Below are 8,146 nucleotides of genomic sequence, written 5' to 3'. Positions count from 1 at the left end.
AAAAACATAATAGTTTCATAGTGCATTTGTATCAGCGATTTTCAACCTGGTATACTGCAAGAATTTTTAAAACATGCAATACCTGACTATTTGGTCAAGGGCACTGACCTCTTTTCCCTTAGATTGTAAAAAAAAAAAAAAGGCAACATCCAATACAACAATAGCTGTCCGAAGTGAATAAGTAAAAATTTTATCTATTTTTTTGTCAGATCAGCCAAAAATATAGTATATTTTTTGGTGTGTCACAGAATTTTAGTGATTTGTTTCTGTGTATCATGAGATGAAAAAGGTTAACAAAGATGGTGTGACTGTGACTCAGTGGGTAGAGTGTCAGCCCTTGCAATGAAGGGTTGGATTCCAAGTCGAGGGCATGTTCCTGGGTTGTAGGTTTGATCCCTGGCTGACCCGGTCAGGGTCAGGGTGCATGTGGGAGGCAACCGATAGATATGTCTCTCTCACATCGATGTTTCTCTCTGTCTCTTTCTCCCTCTTTCTCCTAGTCTCTCTAAATATCAATGGAGAAAATATCCTCAAAATATATCAAAAAGTATTTCAAAGGTACCTCCCTAGATTTATGGAACTCTTTTTGAACAGATGCTTAGTTTAGTATTCCATTTTATAGACAGGTTATTGAAATAACCCACTATGTATGGACATTTAGGTGGTTTCCAATCTCTCACAACTACAGTGCAAGAGCCTAGTAATTGATTTCCTTATTTCCACTCTTGTTCCCCTTCCCTCTGTTTTCAGCACAGCAGCCAGAGTTATTTCAATAAAAGCAGAGAGTAAGTCAATGCTCAAAACCCTCCCAGGACTCCCACTTCACTAAGAGTAAAAATCAGCCCTGGCCAGTTTGGCTCAGCGGTTAGAGCGTCGGCCTGCGGTCGGGAGAGACCCGGGTTCGGTTCCCGCTAAGGGCATGTACCTCGGTTGCAGTTTGTCCCCGGCCCTGGTTGGTCGTGCGGGTGGCAGCCACTCGATGTGTCCCTTCACATCGATGTTTCTCTCTCTCTCTCCCTTCCTCTCTCTCCCTCCTACTCTATCTGTACAAAAAAAAAAAATGGAAAAATATCCTCGGGTGAGGATAAAAAAATTAAAAAAGAGTAAAAATCAAAGCCCTTATAATGGCTCATTTGGTCTACATCCTGCTCCAGAATATCTCTGGCTGCATCTCCTGATATCCTCCTCCTTGTCCATTTGATCCAGCCACCCTGACTCTGTAGCTCTTTCTAAAACCTACATGCTATACTCCTGCCTTTACACTTGCTGTTTCCTGTGCCTGGAACACTCTTCCTTCAGCTATCTGCATGACTCACACCTTCACCTCTTCAGGTCTTTGCCCAAATGTCCCTGACCTCCCTATTGAAAATGCAAAACTCTTTTACAGAGAAAAGGGCAACACAGTGATAGCTGAAATTGTCAGTAGACTGGACCAGATGTGTCTGTGCTTCCTTCCAGCTCGAAAATTCTGCTTTGGTGGTTTTAGACGTCATAGTCTCCCATTCATGAAGAAGGGGAACTTGAGACTCAGCCTAGAATGTAATTGATGCAGAAAGAATGACAAGACAGGAATCCCATACCTCTTGTCAATTCTGGAAGGACTTGGGAAGTTCTTGTACACATCCTAGCCTCCTGGCATTGCCTCACTCACTCACTCACTCACTCACTCATTCACTGAGCACCATCTGCCTAGTAGGCCCTGGAGACAACACAGGTCTGATATCCTGTCACTTCTAACATAAAGCAATCTATCTCTACCTCCACCCTTATCCCAAGCCTGGCTTCTCTGTGGTCCTGCATGTACCTGGGGCTTGAGTGGTGTGTTTGCTACAAGTGGGCAGTGACAACCCAGGTGGACCCTGCCCTCCCTTTGTCTCTGTCCAGTCCCTCCTTCCTTCTTTTATTGTCAAATACAAATGACTTTGCATTTATCACCTCCTAAGACACTACATCATTTATTTATTTACCTTATTTACCTTATTTAGTGTCTGTCTTCTTCACTGGAATGTCAGCTCCCTCGGGACAGAGATTGTTCTGTCTTTTCACTGCTGCATCCCCATACTTAACAGTGACTGACACAGGGTAATAACTGCTGCAGTGACTGTGCCTCTGTGTGAAGGTAGATTAGTATGTCTCTTGGAACTAAACCTAGAAATAGGAATCCTAGATTGCAGGGCATACATGTTTGTCATGTTAATAAACGTTGTCAAGTTGCCCTCAAAAGCAGAGGAACCCCTCCATTCTCCCACCTGCTGAGTTACCTTGCGAATCCTTGATACTTTCCAAATTTTCATTCTGATGAGGGAAAAATGGTACCTCTTTGTTTAAATTTCCCATACTAATAGTGAAGGGAAACACCTTTTCATGCCTTTAATAGCCAGTTTTTTTGCTTCTTCTAAGAATTGGCTATTTTCCCCACTGAATTTTTAAATTAATTTTTAAAATATGTTTTTATTGATTTCAGAGAGAGGAAGGGAGAGGGAGAGAGAGACAGAAACATTGATGATAGGGAAACTTCAATTGGCTGCCTTCTGCACGCCCCCTGCTGGGGATGGAGCCTGAAACCTGGGCATGTGCCCGGACCAGAAGTGGAACTGGGACCTCTCAGACCATGGGAAAATGCTCAATCCGTTGAACCACACCAGCTGGGCCCTATTGAATTTTTAGTTATTTATTTATTTTATTATTTTTGTTTTTCATCCTCATCCAAGGACACTTTTCCATTGATTTTCAGATAGAGTGGGAGGGGGAGAGAGAGAAACATTGATGTGAGAGAGACACATTGATTGGTTTCCTCCTGAATGCACCCTGACCAGGGCCAGGGATGGAACCTGCAACCTAGGTATGTGCCCGTGACCTTGACTGGGAATAGACTGCTCTAACAACTGAACCACAGGGCCCAGGGCCATAGGTGACTTTTGTTTGTTCACATTCTGGGTTCTAATTTTTTGTTATATGGAGTAGAAATATTTCACTCCCTCGGTCTTTGTTTTTCTTTTGTCAAACAGAATTATTTATTTATTTATTTTTTATCCTTACCCAAGGACATTTTTTTCCATTTTTTGTTCAGATAGAGTGGGAGGGGAGAGAGGAAGAGAGAGAGAGAAACATCAATGTGAAAGGGACACATCGAGTGGTTGCCACCCGCACGACCAACCAGGGCCGGGGACAAACTGCAACTGAGGCACGTGCCCTTAGCGGGAACCGAACCGGGTCTCTCAGGACTGTAGGCCAACGCTCTAACCACTGAGCCAAACCAGTCAGGGCTGTCAAACAGAATACATCTTAGTTTAGTAGGTCTTTTCTTTTGTCTTAGTTTTTTCCTTTGTCTTACTTAAAAAATTCTATCCCAACATCATCAACATATTCTTTTAAACTTTAAACTTTTTATTTATTTAATTTTAAATTTTTTGTTCTTTATTTATTTTGAAGGGAGAGGGAGAGACAGACAGAAACATCAATGAGAGAGAACACTGACTGGCCGCCTCCTGCATGCCCCCCACTGGGGATTGGGCCCACAATCTGGACATGTGCTCTGACCAGGAATTTAACCAGTGACCTCTTGGTGTATGGGTCGATGCTCAATCACTGAGCCATACCGGCCAGGTTAAACTTTGAAACTTTTAATTTTTAAATATCCTTAGGGTTATAATTCTTTTAAAATTTGTTTTTGTAACTGGTACGAGATAAAAATCTTACATAATATTTTCCCTAAATGAAAGCAAATGTCCCAACTCCATTATTTGTTTGTCTCCATCTGATTTGAAATTCTACTCAGCATTTACTAAATTCTGATATACATGGGTCTGTTTCTGGACTCAAATTCTTCTACTGATTAAAACTTATTGTTTCTATGGCAATACCCTACTTTAAAAAAAACACTTTTGTGGAACATTTCAAACACATATCTGTATATGAGTATGTATATGTATATATGTGTCATGAACCTATCACTCAGCTCCAACAATGATCAATTTGTGGCTAATCTCGTTTCATCTATACTTCCACTTACTTTCCTCTCCTACACACTCCCAATTATTTTGAAGCAAATTCAACAGCCATTTCATCCCTTCCATTTCTATATGTATCTCTATAAATAAGTACTAAAAAACACACAAAAAAACAAATGGAAACAAACAAAAAAACCTTGCAATTTGTTTTCTGAAGAAACTAGATCTTTTTTTCCTATTGTTTTCTCATCTGGATTTTGCTGATCATATCCCCATAGAATCAATTAACCATACTTTAAAAATTACTATAATTTCATGATATGTTAATGTTTGTGAGATCTGGTATGGCAATCGCCCCCCTATTATCTTTCAAAATTCAGGTGTCACTTCCTGTGCTGTGCTTCTTCCATGTAAGTTTTATAATCAGCTTGGCAAGTTTCATACCAAAAATTCAATGGGATTTTCATTGGAATTGACTTGAGCTTTAAAAAAATTCTCACTGGACTATATTTTTTCCATTGATTTTTAGAGAGTAGAAGGAAGAGGGGGGTGGGAGAGAAACATCCATGTGAAAGACATAAGGGGCAAGGGAATGAACCTACAACCCAGGTCGTGCCCTGATCCTCCTGTGCTGCAAGTGGACACTGTAGCCATTAAACCACACCAGCCAGGGTGCCTTGAGCTTTTATAAGGGAAAATTAACATCTTTACAATATTGGATCTTGCCCAGCTGGTGTAGCTCAGTGGTTGAGCATTGACCCATGCCCAAGAGGTCGCTGGTTCGGTTCTCAGTTAGGACACATGCCCAGGTTGTGTGCCCCATCCCCAGTGGGGGGCATGCAGGAGGTGGCCAGTCAATGATCTCTCTCATCAATGTCTCTGTCTCTCTCATTCTCCCCTCCTATCTCTCTTAAAAAAAATCAATAAAGAAAAATTACATTGGACCTTCTTATCCATTAATTAGGTATGTCCATTTTATTTAATTTTAGAGTTATTCAACAAAGTTTTACAGTTTTAAATTTTCCCATAAAGGTCTCCGGTTTATTTTTTAAAACTTTGTAGCTTTTGTTATTATGGATGGAGATGTTTTTGTTCTCGTCATTATTTTCTCATCCATTATGCATAGGCCCAGACATTCTTAATTCAGATCCCATCTCCTCCACTTATTACATGATTTTAGACAAGTTTACTCAACTTCTTTGAGTCTTTGTGGTCTTTTCTACGATACAAAGATAACAGCACTGGCGATGTCGTTGGAATTAGAAAAACGACGAACCCAATAAACCGTAGTTTTAAAAACTACATATCAGTAATATCAGGGCGTGGACTGGATGAAGAATTTGAGGGAGGCCTTCATTGGCAGAGAAGCTGAGGGCGAGTCTCTGTGGCTTGCAGCGTATTCTATATTAAAACGAATGAATTCCTATGAATGTTCAGGCAAAATGCACAACTACAAGGAGAACAGTAATGTTAGCACTTTCTTCCGTGAAACTGTTGGGGAGATCCAGGACGGGCGCTGCTCTGTTACTTAAATCGACTTCCCATCTCTTCAGTTGGTACCACCTTCCCCAAATAGTTTGGAGTCGAGCATTCTGGGCTTTGTAGTCAACTTCCTTATTAGAGCTGTTCCACCGAGCTCACGCAGTTCCCCGAGACTACATTTCCCAAGAGCCTTCAGGACAGGTTGGTTGCGCGGACCTCACTTGACTTCCGGTGTCGTAAGCTCTCTGGGGCCAATCGGAAGGCTGGGATGGCTGAGTTCCGGCAGTGTGATTGGTGCATTCGACTGGAGAGGCTGTGTTCAAATTTTCAACGGTACTGAATGAATCCCGCGGCGGTTCTTGCGGACGCTCCGCCGTTACAGCTGGGACGCGGTGAGCCTTGGGGAGAACAGGGGAGCTGCTGGGGTGCGGGGGTGCCTTTTTCCTGATTTTCGAGCTGAGGTTGCTTTCAAGCCCCTGGTTCAGTCCGCGTCTCTGGGCCCGGGCTTCTGAGGCTGCTGTTGTGGGGCGCTGCCCTGGCCGGGGCGGAGTGGGAGCCGGGCTTCCGCCCACCCTTTTTCTTGCAGGGTTTCCTGAGAAGTCTGTTCGGGCTGAGTGTAGTGGGCTGCATCTGGAGGTAGAGGTGGAGGCCGGCCGTGGGAAGTAGGGACGAGAAGGATTTGCGGGAGGCTGCAGGCCAGTATTAACGGTAACAATTATGTGATTACCACGCACACATGAAATAAGCATTTACTGGGCCTAGTGCTCTGCGTGCGCTTTCTCATTTAATTTTCTCAAAAAAAAAAAAAACCAATGAAGTAAGTGCTATTCTAATTCCCACTTTATAGAGGAGGAAACTGAGGCCCATAATCTAGACGAATTTAGAGAAGTGGATGAAACAGTAGCCCCGTCCTCAAGAAATGTGGCTTTTGGTGGGAGAAAACAGTCGTGGTTACAAACAACTACATTTCAAAACTATTGTGTGAGATAGATACATGAGGTGATGTGAGAACACACTTGAAGGGGAGTTTAGTTCTACTCGGAGTTGTGTTTTTATTTGGGATTTTAAATTAATTCTGTTTTATTCATATGTGCCCATCCTTCCCCTTTTGTATCTAAAAACTAGGTATTCTTGCCTTTCTTATTTCTTGTCCTAGAACATTTATAGATGGGGGCGGGGGGGGGGAGAACTGTGAACAAGGCTATCATATCTAGGATTAGTTTGCCCCCTTTTTCTTGATACATGGTTTTTTCCTCACATATAATTTTCTAGTAATTAAGTACCAAGGATTTCCCCCCAAATCAATCCTGCTTAGGGCAAGACAGATTTTGAGTGCTCTAATGATTTTGTTTTAAGGCCATTGCTTGGTGTACTCCCAGGTTCAGCTTTACCTTGTCTTGACATCTTATGGCCTTTTAATAAACATGTCTCATCACATGTCAAAAATTGAGCTATTTACTGCTATAATAAGGATATTTTTGTGTTGTGGCCTTAGTGTTTCACTCCCCCGGTCAAGCCACCCTTATGTCACCCCGGTTGTTTTGGAGTAGCATTGTTGAGTGTGTCAGCTCAGTGTTAAGTTGTCACTCTTGGGATCAAGGTTATTGTAGCTCCCAGCTCACTTAGCTCATTAATTGACCTCTGAAGGTATACTGTGTGCTCTGGTTGGTGTTGGATGCTGTAGGTATATGATGTATGAAAGGTTTTCTGGTATGCTTCAGGACAAAAGACTGAGTCAAGCTGATAGGTGACAACCAGAACAAATTAAGACAGCATCTAAGTGCTGTACAGTTTTGAATTGTAACTGCCTTGGCAATTTAGAGGTAAAGGAGATCAGTGAAGCTTAAAAATAGACAAGGGTGGCTTTGTGAAACAGGTGAGGCTCTTGATAAGCAAAGTTTGTGAGACAGGAATTACAGCAGTCTTGGTGCATAGAAATAACCCACTGAATATCAATTGAACTGGATAGGCAGGAGGGCATTATCTAAATTGACTACAAAATTGCAGCTATGAGAAGTGGACTTATTTATAAATAAAATAGGGTTACTTTGGCCAGCTTTATGCTTGTCTTTGTAGTCTAACCTTTGAGTGAATTTATTCTGCAGTTGCTGTTAATCTTCTCGAGGAGATGGGATTATGTGGGAAGGTCCTTTATTTAAGAACTAGGAGAGGTTCAGAGTTCTTCTATATCCCGTTTTTTCCCCCTCCAGCCTTTTCTGGGTCTCTTCCCTAAATTCTTTTTTGTTGTTGTTGCATTTTTTTTTTAATCCTTACCCGAGGACATTTTTGCATTTATCTTTAGATAGAATGGGAGGGAGAGAGGGAGGAAGAGAGAGAGAGAAACATCCATGTGGAGAGACACATTGAGTGGTTGCCACCCATACAACCCCAAGCAGGGCCAGGGACAAACTGCAACTGAGGTAAGTTCCCTTAGCAGGAACCGAACCCGGATCTCCCTGGTCCACAGGCTGACACTCTAACCGATGAGCAAAACTGCCCAGGGCCCTAAATTCTTTTTGAATTGCTGGAAAAGAAAGGAGGAGAGATTCGAATGCCTCTTGGCAAACTTAATTTTCTTTGCCACCAGTGAAGGTAGGAAGCAGAATTGAGGACAGTGAGATTGAACAGCTCAAGTATTTTTATGAATAGATCTTTGTTTGAGATCAGCAGCCCAAATTACTTTGTGAAAAAGGTGTATATAACTGGGAAGGATT

Source organism: Molossus molossus, unplaced genomic scaffold, assembly GCF_014108415.1.
Source record: "Molossus molossus isolate mMolMol1 unplaced genomic scaffold, mMolMol1.p scaffold_m16_p_6, whole genome shotgun sequence".
Lineage (NCBI taxonomy): Eukaryota > Metazoa > Chordata > Mammalia > Chiroptera > Molossidae > Molossus > Molossus molossus.
Note: the sequence above shows the minus strand (reverse complement) of the source record.